Source organism: Podarcis bocagei (assembly GCF_964188305.1).
Source record: "Podarcis bocagei genome assembly, chromosome: 8".
NCBI classification, from domain to species: domain Eukaryota; kingdom Metazoa; phylum Chordata; class Lepidosauria; order Squamata; family Lacertidae; genus Podarcis; species Podarcis bocagei.
In genome coordinates this window covers 53,304,341-53,317,555 of record NC_138133.1, presented here as the reverse complement: position 1 = coordinate 53,317,555, position 13,215 = coordinate 53,304,341, and positions in this window count along the sequence as shown.

The window sequence follows — 13,215 nt, the reverse complement described above, 5'->3', positions numbered from 1 at the left end:
TTTGAATATTCAGCATTAATGCAGCTGGGATCAACATGAAACTAGAATGGCAACATGGCACAACCATAGTATGCACAAGGCAGTTGTTCTCAAAACAAAAGCATGGCTGTACTCATGCACTGTTTCCTTTAACAATTAATGAATCTTCTGAACTAGCAGTTAATGTATTTCTGTGGTTTAGCTTTAAATGCCAGAAGATAATGCCGAACATGAAAGAAGCAAAGAAATTATTAATTGTGGAAATATGAGTACTGTATGTTGTTTTAAACAGCTTGATAACAGCCTCACTATGGTTCATTCACCATTAAATGTTCATTGCAGCTAATGTTTAATAAAAAGTGTGCAAACAGCATATTCTGCCATGTATTAATGCATGACATTTGCTTTTTGTGGAGTTTGCTTTAACCTGCAGCAAAGCCACCAGGTTGTGGTGCGCGCCCAGCAAAAAAGTTGGCAAGACAACAGAAACTGGGAGCATTCCAGAATGATCAGGGTGACTTGCTATGATGCTATGCTTTTTCATGGAAAAAAGAGCTATCTCTGACAGCTTGCGTTAACTTTTAGAGACTACTTGTCATTCCAATAGCCTCTCAGTCCCACATGGAGAAAAGGGGACAGATACGCAATGAGAACCATTTCATGGTTTGTTTACTAGCTTGTGCCCAATATTTGCCCTTCAGCTGGCATGGTATGTTAAGGCACCACAGTGGCACACTAATTGCAGGCTGCTGAAACTCCACTGAAATCAACAATTAAAGCAAATAAAGTGGCAGTCATGCAGAGGCAAATCAGTTCCTTATGCTTTCCTTGATCTTAAAAAATTCTATGTAAATGTAAGATTATTTATTTATTTATTTTTTAGAAACAAGGTTTAGTCCTCTGCATGCTTTCCCATTTCCTTAATATCCATATAATAGTTGTGGTTTGCAGCTGCATAAAACTGAGTACAGTTTTCAGAGTTACAGCTACCCACCCTCTTTCGAGTTATATTGTTGTAATCTATTTCCTTTTGTTAGAAATCAGAGCTGAAGGGTGGTTGTTTTTTGGAAAATCAATGCAGAAATCAAAGCCTGATTGTTCCCATGGTTTTGTAAAAAGATGCTGCCAGATGTTACCGCTGTGCCATGTGATCTCTCTCTCGTCATTAATTATACTGTCTGTGAAGTCAATCTGGTTTTACTTTGCTCACCGGCGGAATAGTTGATTCAAGGATTATAGCTCTGAATTCTATTGCAAGTGACAGCTTAGCCTCCAGACCTAAAACACTCTTACTTTCCTTCGCTCTAGTTTTAACAGCTTGTCCCAGACCCCTGCATTAACCTTGTTTGGGTTCTATGAGCCAAGGTTTCCAAAGGCAAACCAGCTTAATTTGATTTCAGGGTACTAGAAGGGAAATCACAGCTGTATGGCTGATAAAAGAGGACTGCTATGTTTTGGTGGGGGAAAGCAATAGAAGAGACCCCTAGGAAAGCTATTAAGTCAGTGCTGGCATCAACAGAGCATTTTAGTTGTTGTTTTTTAATGCAAATTCATCCAGGACTGTGAGCAGGAAGCCAGGTTTTCTGCATTCAGAAAACGTAAGGGCTCGGCTCTCAATCATTTCCCTATCACTAACATTTTTCTAGTTTATGAGCTAAGTCAGTAGTTGTCACACAGTGTGCCGGTCAGTCCAAAGTTGGAGTTAACTCTTTATTACCAAATGCATGATCTCCACAGACATGTCTGAGTATCAGGCCTAATGAGCACAGCAGCTCCTTCCTGGTGGATCTTCCTCCAAGAAATCAGTTGCTGAGGCTGAAGGTCCTCGCCTCTCCACAACTGTCTAGGTCTCCTTCTCTCCAGGGCTTCCCCCAAGCAATTGGAGACTGCATTTGCATGCTGCTAATCTCTCCTCTTCTCCGCCAAAGAATTGATGCTTTTGAATTATGGTGCTGGATGAGACTCTTGAGAGTCCCATGGACTGCTAGAAGAACAAACCTATCCATTCTTAAGGAAATCAGCCCTGGGTGCTCAGTGGAAGGACAGATCCTGAAGCTGAGGCTCCAATACTTTGGCCACCTCATGAGAAGAGAAGACTCCCTGGAAAAGACCCTGATGTTGGGAAAGATGGAGGGCACAAGGAGAAGGGGACGACAGAGGACGAGATGGTTGGATAGTGTTCTCGAAGCTACCAGCATGAGTTTGACCAAACTGCGGGAGTCAGTGGAAGACAGAAGTGCCTGGCGTGCTCTGGTCCATGGGGTCACGAAGAGTCTGACACGACTAAACGACTAAACAACAACAATCTCTCCTTTGCCCTTTTCATGCCTCTCCTGGTCCTGGGAGACCAGGGGAGAGGGCAGCTTGCCACAGCAAGAGGGAGTGACACTTGGGCTTTTTCACTAGCCTAACTCATCTCTGCCTCTTGACCTCCCTCCTCCCACTTGCCAGCTTCAGCTTCTGATTCTGGACTTTTCCCCATTATAGACTCTCACTGCTCACAAAACTCTCTTCAGCTTCTGACACCTCCTCCTCCCCAGCTTCTCCTTCTTTTCCCTCTGACCACTCATCATTGTTCCACCACCAATCCCTGGACTCTGAACATTCTTCCTTTAGTGGTTCCCCAGCTGGTTCCTCCCACCATTCCTCTGCGTCCAACCAGACCATGGCAGTAGTATTTCAGACCCAGGATCACCTTTAACCCAGAGTAGAATCCATAACATGATTGAATGTTACCCTTCCTTGTGGCAACTCCTGCAGCCAAGCTGATGCCAAATGTATTGCTCTGCTCTCCTTTGGACCACATGAACCAGGGGGTGGGCAGTCTTGTCTGGGCAGCCCAGGACCTCCATACACACTGGGCAGGCATGCGCCCCAGAGAGGTCTCTTTGGTGGTGTTAACACAGAAAAAACAACATAGGAGACAGCAGCTACGAGTTACCAGTCTCTGCAGCAGCAGGCACTGTGGTTTGACTTCATCCCCAGAGGTGCACTCCATTGTTTCTCGAGACAGATGAATGCCAGCAAAACTGAGGCTACCATCTTTCAAGGAGAAAAAGCTAGAAATGTTTCACCAGTTGGAACTAAAGTTGCCAGCTAGGGGAAATGAGCTCTGAGAAGCGACTGAGCCAACATTTCAGATGTAATATGGGTGAAGGCAGCTTTTGAAATTAGGTATGTAAAGTTCCCCTGCCCTTTCCCCTGTACAATCACACGCCAGTGTGAACTTTGAGGGTGGTCCTGTGGGTATTAAATATCTGTTTGCTGTTACTGTGTTATTAAACTGGAAACTGGCCTAAAGCTATCAAAAGGTCATAGCCCTGGAATAAAACACACTGTAGATTTTGATTGGCAGGATGCTGGATGCTATGCCATACTGGCAAGGAGCAGCCTGCTGCTGGAAATTACATAAGGGCTCTCCTGTAACCCAGCAGTAGAGCAACCACCACGCCAAAGGTTCTGGGTTCAGTCTCTGACATCAGGACGCCTTTCTGAAAGGCTAGACTGCTGCTGCCAGTCAGCGTGGAAAACACAAAACCAGAAATGCCAGTCATTTGGGAATTTAGGAAACCGCCTTGTACTGTTTCAAAAACCAAACAAACCAAAAGCAATAACAGAAACAAAAACCCAGCCCTTTGAACTCTGTGGTGCCTTACACTGGTTATAGTTTGCTGGGGTTTCATTTGGGGCTTTTGCTATCTGGAGATGGTGGAGACTGAGCTTGGCATCTTTTGCTTGCAAGGCATGTTTTAGAGCAGAGTTCAGGCCCAATTTATATATGATGTTTACGCAGAAAAAACAACATAGGAGACAGCAGAAACTACCTGACACTCAGAAGACATCTTAAGGCAGCCCTGTTCAGGGAAGTTTTTAACGTGTGATATTTTAGTGTATTTTTGGTTTCTATGGAAGCCGCCCAGAGTGGCTGGGGAAACCCAGCCAGATGGGCGGGGTACAAATAATAAATTATTATTATTATTATTATGTGATCACATGTAACATGCTAGCTCTTTGAAGCATTCCTCTTCATGTTCTGGAACACTGGGGGGAAGGGAGCTGCTCACAGCAGGAGGGGAAGACTACCACTTCTGCCTCTGATTCTAGACTGCTCTCTGCCACAGTCTCTTCCTGCTCACTAAACCCTGTTATGTCTTCAGTTTCTGACCCCTCCTCTTCCCAGTCTGCTCCCTCTTCTCCCTCTGACCACTCGTCGTCGTCCCACCACCAATTCCCTGGCTCTGAGCCTTCTTCCCCTGGGGGTTCCCTTGGGGGTTCCCCAGCTGCTGCCTCCCACCATGCCTCTGCATCCAGCCAGTCCATGAAAGATGTAGTAGAAACATGACATCTCCCTGTCTGCTGGTCACTGACATGTTATTGCAACACATAGAAGGGCAAATACACATCGTAAAGGCATGTCAACATGATGGGCTCTGATTAAACCAGTTAAACAGGGAAAGATTGTACCCTTATCCCACACAGCATATATCCCAGGCCTCAAAAAGGAAATGCCATGTGAATGTAATCCTGAAATCACTGCTGTGCTGTACCAGATGCCAAAACACAGAAAGCAGAAGGACAGTTAGAGAGTTTCGAAGCCACCTTTTGCATGCACTACAAGGAGATGTCTTATAACCAAAAACAAAGATAATTTATTCAGAACAGACTGTGGGAATCTGCCATAATGTAGTAACAAGGAGTTCAATTATCCTTAAACCTCTAATTCATCGGCACACGAGGAAACATTCATTTGTTCTAACAGTTACTGATTGCTTTTTGTCTCATTAATTATAAGACCAGCATCATCTATCCTGTGCACCATTATATGACTTTGATTTTCTCCTGCCTTTCCCCCACTCTGTCTCCTTATGGCAACATTAGCCAATATATAGTATTTATTATCTTTCTATCTTACCCTTCCTCCCAAGGGCCTAGGGTGGCAAACAAGAAATGATAAACAGTAAAAACATTTTAAAACAATTCTAATACAGAGACAGACTAGAAGCAGAGATACAGCTTAAATTGTTTTTCATGTGGTTCCATACAGAGGCTTGACTTACAGTGGATTTCAAAGGTACTTAGTAGATTTTGCTTACCTCGTATGTGCTTTCAAAAAGTCTAATGACATTTTCAGTGCACACATACGGCAGATGGGTAGTCATGGGTGCAGCCAGGGGGGTGCCGGGGTGCAGCTCCCCCGCCCCAAATCAAGCAAATAAATAAAAATACTTAACTAAATGACCAATCACATTGCAGTTAACTCATTTATGCCCCTGCACAATATAAATCATGGCTATGCCCATGTGGGCAGTGCTCCCTCTCTAGGATGCTCTTTGCACATAGGACCAACACCCTGAACTCACAATCTTGGTGAAAAACATTTTTGCAGGGTATCGATCATGTGGAAGGAGCCTATGTGCAAGGAGCCTTCAACATGCATAGACTTTGTTCATAAATTCACATTATTTTTGGAGGGGAGCCCTCGGAGTTGGGACCAGGAAGCGCAATCCTCTTACTTCCTTCATGCATTGCGTTATCCACAGATTAGTCATTCGTGCAGGGTTAATCATAAGCATGTATTCAGTTGAAACTGCAGTGTTCATTGCTGCAAACTTAAGAAACAATACCAACAAGAGATTGGAGCAGGCATAAAGGAACTTGGCTAGAATTGTGCAGTCAGTTCTTACAATGGCTATGAAGATGTCTGCTGCTGTGCATGGTTGTTATCCTTTATTCATTCTGCAGAGCTGTTTCCCCTACCTACAACTACTCTTGTGACACATTCATTCCTCCCCTTAGTTTCTATCATTACAAAACTGATTTGAAGAGTAACATTACTTTTAGTTGTTTCAGAAAAGAAACCATTAATCCAAATATTATAAAATGCAAACTTGATTATCCCTTTTAAAAATAATAAAAATACAGAGATCAAATGGGCCATTGTGGCTCCAGGAATAATTGTGTTAAACATCATTAGTGTGGCAAATTGCTATCACCTAGGATGTGTCTAATAGTCTAATTAAAATTTCTGTGATGCATTCATTCTGTGAAAATAACATTACCTTCATCTGTGCATGCAGAATGACTCAATCATTCAAATAACTAATAATAACAGTCTTATTTCTTTCAATAATGATGAAGTGGCTCATTTATCACCACTTTTGCTTTGTTTAAGACGATCCGTTCATTTGTTGAAAGCAGTTGCCAAACCTAAAATGATATTCTTCTGAAACTGTGGCTTTATTAGGTTAGATAATGAAATGCTAAGGCATGCATATGTGACATTTAAAAATGTGTGTGTGTTGCAGCCTGCATATTGAAACCAAAATGCAATACAGAAGAACTGTTGAGCTCTGGCAGATTCCAACAATAAAATTAAGTTGCATTTCTCTTGTTATCAGGGCAGCAAGGACAATGGACTCGGGCTGTAGAAGCATTTCCACCACTGAAAGCATTGTGAGATCAGATAAACAGGTGACTAAGTCCTTTATTCCAATATCATTAGACTTTCAGAGAATAAAAATAGTGTAGTATATTTAGCTAAGGTAATATAGAAAAGCAATATTGTTGTTGTTTAGTCGTGTCTGAGTCTTCATGACCCCATGGACCAGAGCATGCCTGTCTTCCACTGCCTCCCGCAGTTTGGTCAAACTCATGCTGGTAGCTTCGAGAACACTGTCCAACCATCTCATCCTCTGTCGTCCCCTTCTCCTTGTGCCCTCAATCTTTCCCAAAATCAGGGTCTTTTCCTGGGAGTCTTCTCTTCTCACGAGGTGGCCAAAGTATTGGATCCTCAGCTTCACGATCTGTCCTTCCAGTGAGCACTCAGGGTTGATTTCCTTAAGAATGGATAGGTTTGATCTTGCAGTCCATGGGACTCTCAAGAGGCTCCTCCAACACCATAATTCAAAAGCATCAATTCTTCGGCGGTCAGCCTTCTTTATGGTCCAGCTCTCACTTCCATACATCACTACTGGGAGTAGTAGATATGATGGTTATCCGAACTGAATTCGCCCATTCCCGTCCATTTTAGTTCACTGATGCCCAGGATGTCAATATTTATTTTTGCCATCTCATTTTTGACCACATCCAACTTACCAAGGTTCATGGTTCTTACATTCCAGGTTCGTATGCAATATTTTTCTTTACAGCATTGGACTTTCCTTTCGCTTCCAGGCATATCCGCAACTGAGCATCCTTTTGGCTTTGGCCCAGCCACTTCATCAGCTCTGAATCTACTTGTACTTGTCCTCTGCTCTTCCTCAGTAGCATGTTGGACGCCTTCCGACCTGAGGGGCTCATCTTCCAGCGTCATAACTTTTATATTCCTGTTGTCTTTGTCCATGGAGTTTTCTTGGCAGGAATACTGAAGTGGCTTGCCGGTTCCTGCTCCAGGTGGATCACGTTTGGTCAAAACTCTCCACTATGACCTGTCCATCTTGGGTGGCCCTGCATGGCATAGCTCATAACTTCTCTGAGTTATTCAAGTCCCTTCGCCACAGCAAGACAGTGATCCATGAAGGGGAAAAGCAATATATCTATAGTCAATAAGTCATTCTGATGATCCAGTAACATGTCAGCTGAGGAGAAAGGGAAGCTTTCATGCTTTAGTTAATGCAAATGAGTGAAATTTGTGGATTTGTGTATACTGTCCTCAAATTGTATTTCTGTTTTCCTGCTTTGGGGATGGTACTAAGATTTCATGGTTCATGAGACCTTTAATGCAGAGATTAATATTGCACAGCTTGAAGTAATAGGATGAATAAAAAGGCCTGACTCCTCTTGGAATAAAAATTGTCCAGACCCAAAATATGGTTTAAAAGCTTTCCTGACAGAACTTGTTCCAAAAACAGTTACAGAAAACAAATAATGATACAACCAAATGGTTGTATAATATAATGTGCATGTCCAGCAAAGATTCAACTTCTTATAAAAAGGAAATTACTCCAAACAGACCTAAAATCAGAAGCAGCAGCACAGGCCAGCACTTCCTGTTACACCTCAAGTGGCAAAACAGGACATGCCACCGCTGCCTGCAACCTTATGGGTTGATGCAAGTGTCAAGCAGGTTTAGGGCTATTTCTGTCATGGTCTCCCACCCTATGCAATGCCCTGCCAGTGAGGCTCCTTCATTCTATTCTTCCATGTACTGTGTGCAGACATGGCTTTTAACCAGGCCTTTGACTGATTAAAATAAAGGCTTGCGCTGGTGTAGGTTGTGTTTATTTTAATGACTGCTGGATTTTCTAATTTGTTTTTGTGTGTGCGTGTGTTGAGTTTCGTTTAAAATGTTGCTTGTTTTATAATCTATTATTATTTAATCTGCTAGCTGCCTCAAGTTTCCTTGGTGGCGGAGGAAGATAATAATCACAAAAGAGAACCTGATGTTCATGTGGGTCACTGAATGGGAAAATGGGTAATGTTAATCATCTTTTAGTAAGTGATGTTTTCTTTGCCTAGGCAGTTTCTAGAAATTATACATCAGCATATTTGGAGAGGTCTTATCTCATTGTTTCAGAAGACCACACTTTGGGAGATTTGGAAAGAACATTGTGATGAATGATCTTATTACCAAAGCTGTGCTGAGAAGGTTTACGTAGTAGTAGTTCAAATCCCCTCCGTGGCAAGACGTTATAGTTCATATTTGCTGCGTCTGGGACTTTCTAGAGCACTAATTTCTTTCTTGGGTTTAGGAAAGAGATAAATCAATTTTCTTTCAGTCGGGTGCTTCCTTGTCTCCATAATGTGGACCAGCCACCTTGGCAGTTCACTTTTTTATAGTACCCAGTTTGCAACTCCTTCCTTTCACTTTGCTTTTCAACAGCAACATTGTTATCAATGTAAATCACCCCACCCCCTTCACTGAGGGCCAAATCAGGTGTGGCTACTAATGACGAAGTTGGTGGCACTGGATATGTCCACAGTTGGATGTTCATCATGTATTTGGTTTTGCTAATTATATTAGCTGAAGCAGAGCAGGCTGCAGAAAGGGAAGTCCCCTGGAAGAAGGCATTCAACTCTCCCTTCCATTCCTTTTCTCTAATGTAAAACCATCTCCACAAAGCTGCAACAAGCTCTTCAAGGAGGCTGGCAGAGAGGAACATGAGGAGTATCTGCATCTGTCTCTCCTCCACCTGCTACGATGGAGCTAAATGTAGCTTAGGATGGGGAGTTACTTTGGAGAAAAAGCATGGGAGGAAGGAGTTTAAAATTCCATTCCAAAGTACTACATCCTGGCCTTCAAGGTAGCCTCATGGAATGGCAAATGAGCAAAACAAAAATAACTAGCCACAGTGTCTAACTAGAGGAGAAGATCTGATCCTGCAGCTATTTGCTGTGGGAAGGGTTTTTGGGTTTATCAGCCCCCTACCACCATGTTATTCTTCCAATCAAAGCTGTTGCTCAGAAGCACCTATTGCCTGTTGGGGAAACCTAACACATACAGTGAGGCAAACAGCAATTTTGGTGTGAAAATTTTCATTAGGAAAATGGCTCTTACAGTGCTGGGGTCCTGATTTTTGCCTTACCTGCCTGCCATGCCTGCTTTTTGCTAACAAGATTAACATTTGAGTTGCAAGTCTCTTTTGCCCTTTGAGGTGCTGGTCTGTTTCAGTGGGCTACCTTGATCTTGTGCTGTTTCAGACATAGAATCATGGCAAGTGGTCTACCCATGCACTTGGTCCACAACCTCCAGCTGTTACAAAATGCTAAAGCTGGACTGTTGATGGACACAGACTATTGCCAGCACATAGCCCCAGTGCTTAAAATCTTGCACTGGCTGCCCATGTGTTACTGAGTGAGGTTCAAGGTTGGATTAATTTTCAAGGCTCTTAACATCTTGGGTCCAGGATAACTTAAGAACCATGTGGCCCCTCATATTCAAGCCCAACCACTGAGATCTCTGGGGGATATATCACTCAGGTGTGCTAATGATTAAGCAATATACATATGCATGCATGCATGAATGAATTCATGTGGTTTTATAGAAGCTGAAGCCGTGTCAATGGGCTGTTTTGTCATCAGAAAGTTTCAGGAGGCCCCTGATTCCATAAACTAACACAGTTTTCATTCTGTAGGGCATGTCTCCTCTGCCTGAAGCATCTTTCAGCTTTTCCCTGACATCTCCCCACCCCTCTGTAGAATGCTCCATATTAATTCCCCCCCCCCAAGCATGTCAATGAATCTTAGAAAATTTCTGGAGAATGCTCTTTGAAGCAGAGTTGAAAATTGCTTTAAACTGATTAATATCCTTGCCTGGTACTTCATCTGTAGTTTGAATAAACTGATAGAGCTTATAGTTTGTGGCTCTTAGCTTGCTATTTCTTAGTTGCACAGCATCATGTCTTTTCCTAATCTGTCATGCGCTATGACAGACATTTTCATTTGGGGATACCTTAATGAGAGGAAGATTAACACCTAAAACCAAGCAAAAAAACCCCAAGCACACCTGCAAATCAACATTTCATTCCACAACCTTATTAAGATAGAGTATTAGGATGCAAGGGTTATGCTTCAGCTTTATTGACTTTAGTGAGTCCCAAATGGGGTCTTTTCCAAATGGCTGAGCTCAACTGGGTTGCAGATTCATATCGGAAATAACAGCAAACAAGCATATGTCTAATTAATTAAAATGAAGCAATATGCAAGGAGAATGTGGTTAAATGGCAATTATTCATGCTGACTTGATCCAAATAGTTAAAAAACAAGTCCTTGAAAGGTTTGCAAACAATTAGTGATAAAAATCTTTTAAAAACCAAGACTAATAAACAATAAACTGAATAGGGAGCTTTCAAAGGTACAAAGTTTGCTTGGTGGGTTTTTGTTATCTGTGTAAAAACCTCACTGAAGAAATTGCGGATCTTCAACACCACCCAAAGACGGAGAAAATGGCTGCGTGTGGAAAGATGCTTTGGGATCAGTCAGCATCACACAGATTATTTCAGTCCAAGACTCCCAAGGTTGTTAACAATGTAAAGCAAAACCATATACAGGATGCTAACAACAAAAACAATAGAATAAAAGCTTTACAAAATATAGCAGAGACCTAAAAGAACAGAAAGGGAAGAGCTAATTGGATGACCAAACAAACGAACAAAAAGGATTCATGAGCCCATTCAATTGTCCAGGGCTGGCTCTGTTGGGAATCTGAGGTGACATACCCACATAGTGGACGTTGTCCCCAGTTCCAGTCACAACACAGAGGCAGCTTAAGTCCAAAAATAGCTTACTGCAGCAGAAGATAAGGCTTCAGTAATACAGTTTCAGATGCTGATATATACATACAGCTTGTAGGCTTTGCAGATATATGCACCCAATTATAAAACATTTATGTTGCTCCAGCAGTTCAAGATGTAACACAGACTCCAGCTCATGAACAGCACACACTGACTGACTAATGAGCTGACATCCGGAGTGCCAGCTTGGCCCTGCAACTGTAGGTGCCATGAAGCATGCATGGCCCTGGCCCTGAAATTTGCAGGTGCCTGGCCCCTTTATGGAGAATTTTGTGGGTGCTCGGGCACCCAGGGTCCGAAGGGATTGGCACCTATGACTGACATGCCTTAATCACTTATATAGACAACGCTGGGACATTGCCACAACAACTTGCTTTGCTGACCTTTCTCCTGCTGACAGAGGCGGAGCTAGCTGCTCCGGTGCCTGGAGTGATGCACATGCTGTGCACCCAGGCGGGCAGCACACCAAATGTCACACCCCCCCCCCCAGTGATGACACCTGAGGCAGACTGCCCCCACCGCCCCCTTCCTCCGCCCCTGCCTATTGACTTATCTCATACATGGGTGATTTGTCTCCATGAAAGAAGTTAACCCTTTCCTCCATGTCCAGTTCTTCCAACAGGCTCTACCATTAGGTAAAGAGAGCTGGCTTTTTCCAGTGTCAGATGTTTGTGGGTGAAGAGTGCCAATGAGACAATGAAGAAGGATACAATGGTGTATACAATGCACAGCCTCTCCTTCATCTCTTCACCATCCAGCTACCCTTAACACTCTCATAGGTGGATGGGGAGAAAATAATATGCCAGTACCAGAGTTGGTGTTTTTCCTCTTATCCAGGGACATGTTGGGGAATCTTCCCTTTCCCAGAATGCTCCCTTTTGCCCTCTCCACTGCTGGGTACCAACTTCAGGGGCAGTGATAGCAGTCCTTTCTGCCACAGCTAGGAGGGATCTTCCAAAGTTGGACCACCTTCCCCAGGAGTGGAATATTCTCTCCATCCATAGAGAGGGAGAACCACAAAAACCCTCTGATTCACAGAATACCCTCCCAGTCAGGATGGTGAGATTTTCAGCAGTGTTGGAAAAAACTAAAGTGTATAAAATGGGGTGAACCAAGAAACCGCGAGAAAAAGAGGAGACAAAAGGAACCATGGAAGGAGAGGATGGGAAGTCGGTGGAGGAATGCTTTCTGGTTTTATTTTTATTTTTCAATATTCTAAAACTTATTTCTTTTCTACTTCAGATGGTTTTTTGTGCCCTTTGCATTATTTCCATTCATATCTTTGACATGGAAATGTATCAGTAGCAAAAATAAAAATAAATATTAAGAACACCCTCTCAATCATAGAAAAGCACTGTGGCTGCAGTGCCACAATCTATTCTTTGCAACTCTGAGCTTAAAGTACTGATGGATGATTAGCAGTTAAAGAAAATGTAATCTGCACGAAAGCAGTGACATTCTGTGGTATTCATCAGGAAAAAGGATTACCGCATCAGATAACAGTAGACAGACTTTCTGATGGAACATAACTGAGATTTTGTTTTGGTGTTTCAGGAGCATGTGAACTTTTAGCTTTGGAATATAACAGGCTTTCAAATCATGTTTAGACCTGTGCCCTTGTAATATCCAATAATCGTATGTCTATGACTGACTCACTCACTTAACAAAAGCTTAGAAACCTTATCTTTGCATATAAAAATGCACAGGAGTGAGAGCCAATGTGCTGCAGAGAAGAAATATAACAGCAATATGTTGACAATAAAGCTTTGGGAATAATAGCCATTTGGAGTAAAGATTTGATAGCTGTATACATAATAAGGTTGAGGGGTGGGGCTGCACTGATTCTGCCTGGAAAATACTAGGTAATTAATCAACCAATCCTTTATTTTATAGCTAAGTGGAGTCTTTCCAACAGTAAAGGCTGATTCCTATTTTGTGTGGAATGGACTTCCAGATAAGACGGTGTTTGCAGGAAGCCTTCACTTTCAGTGACTAATCAGCATAT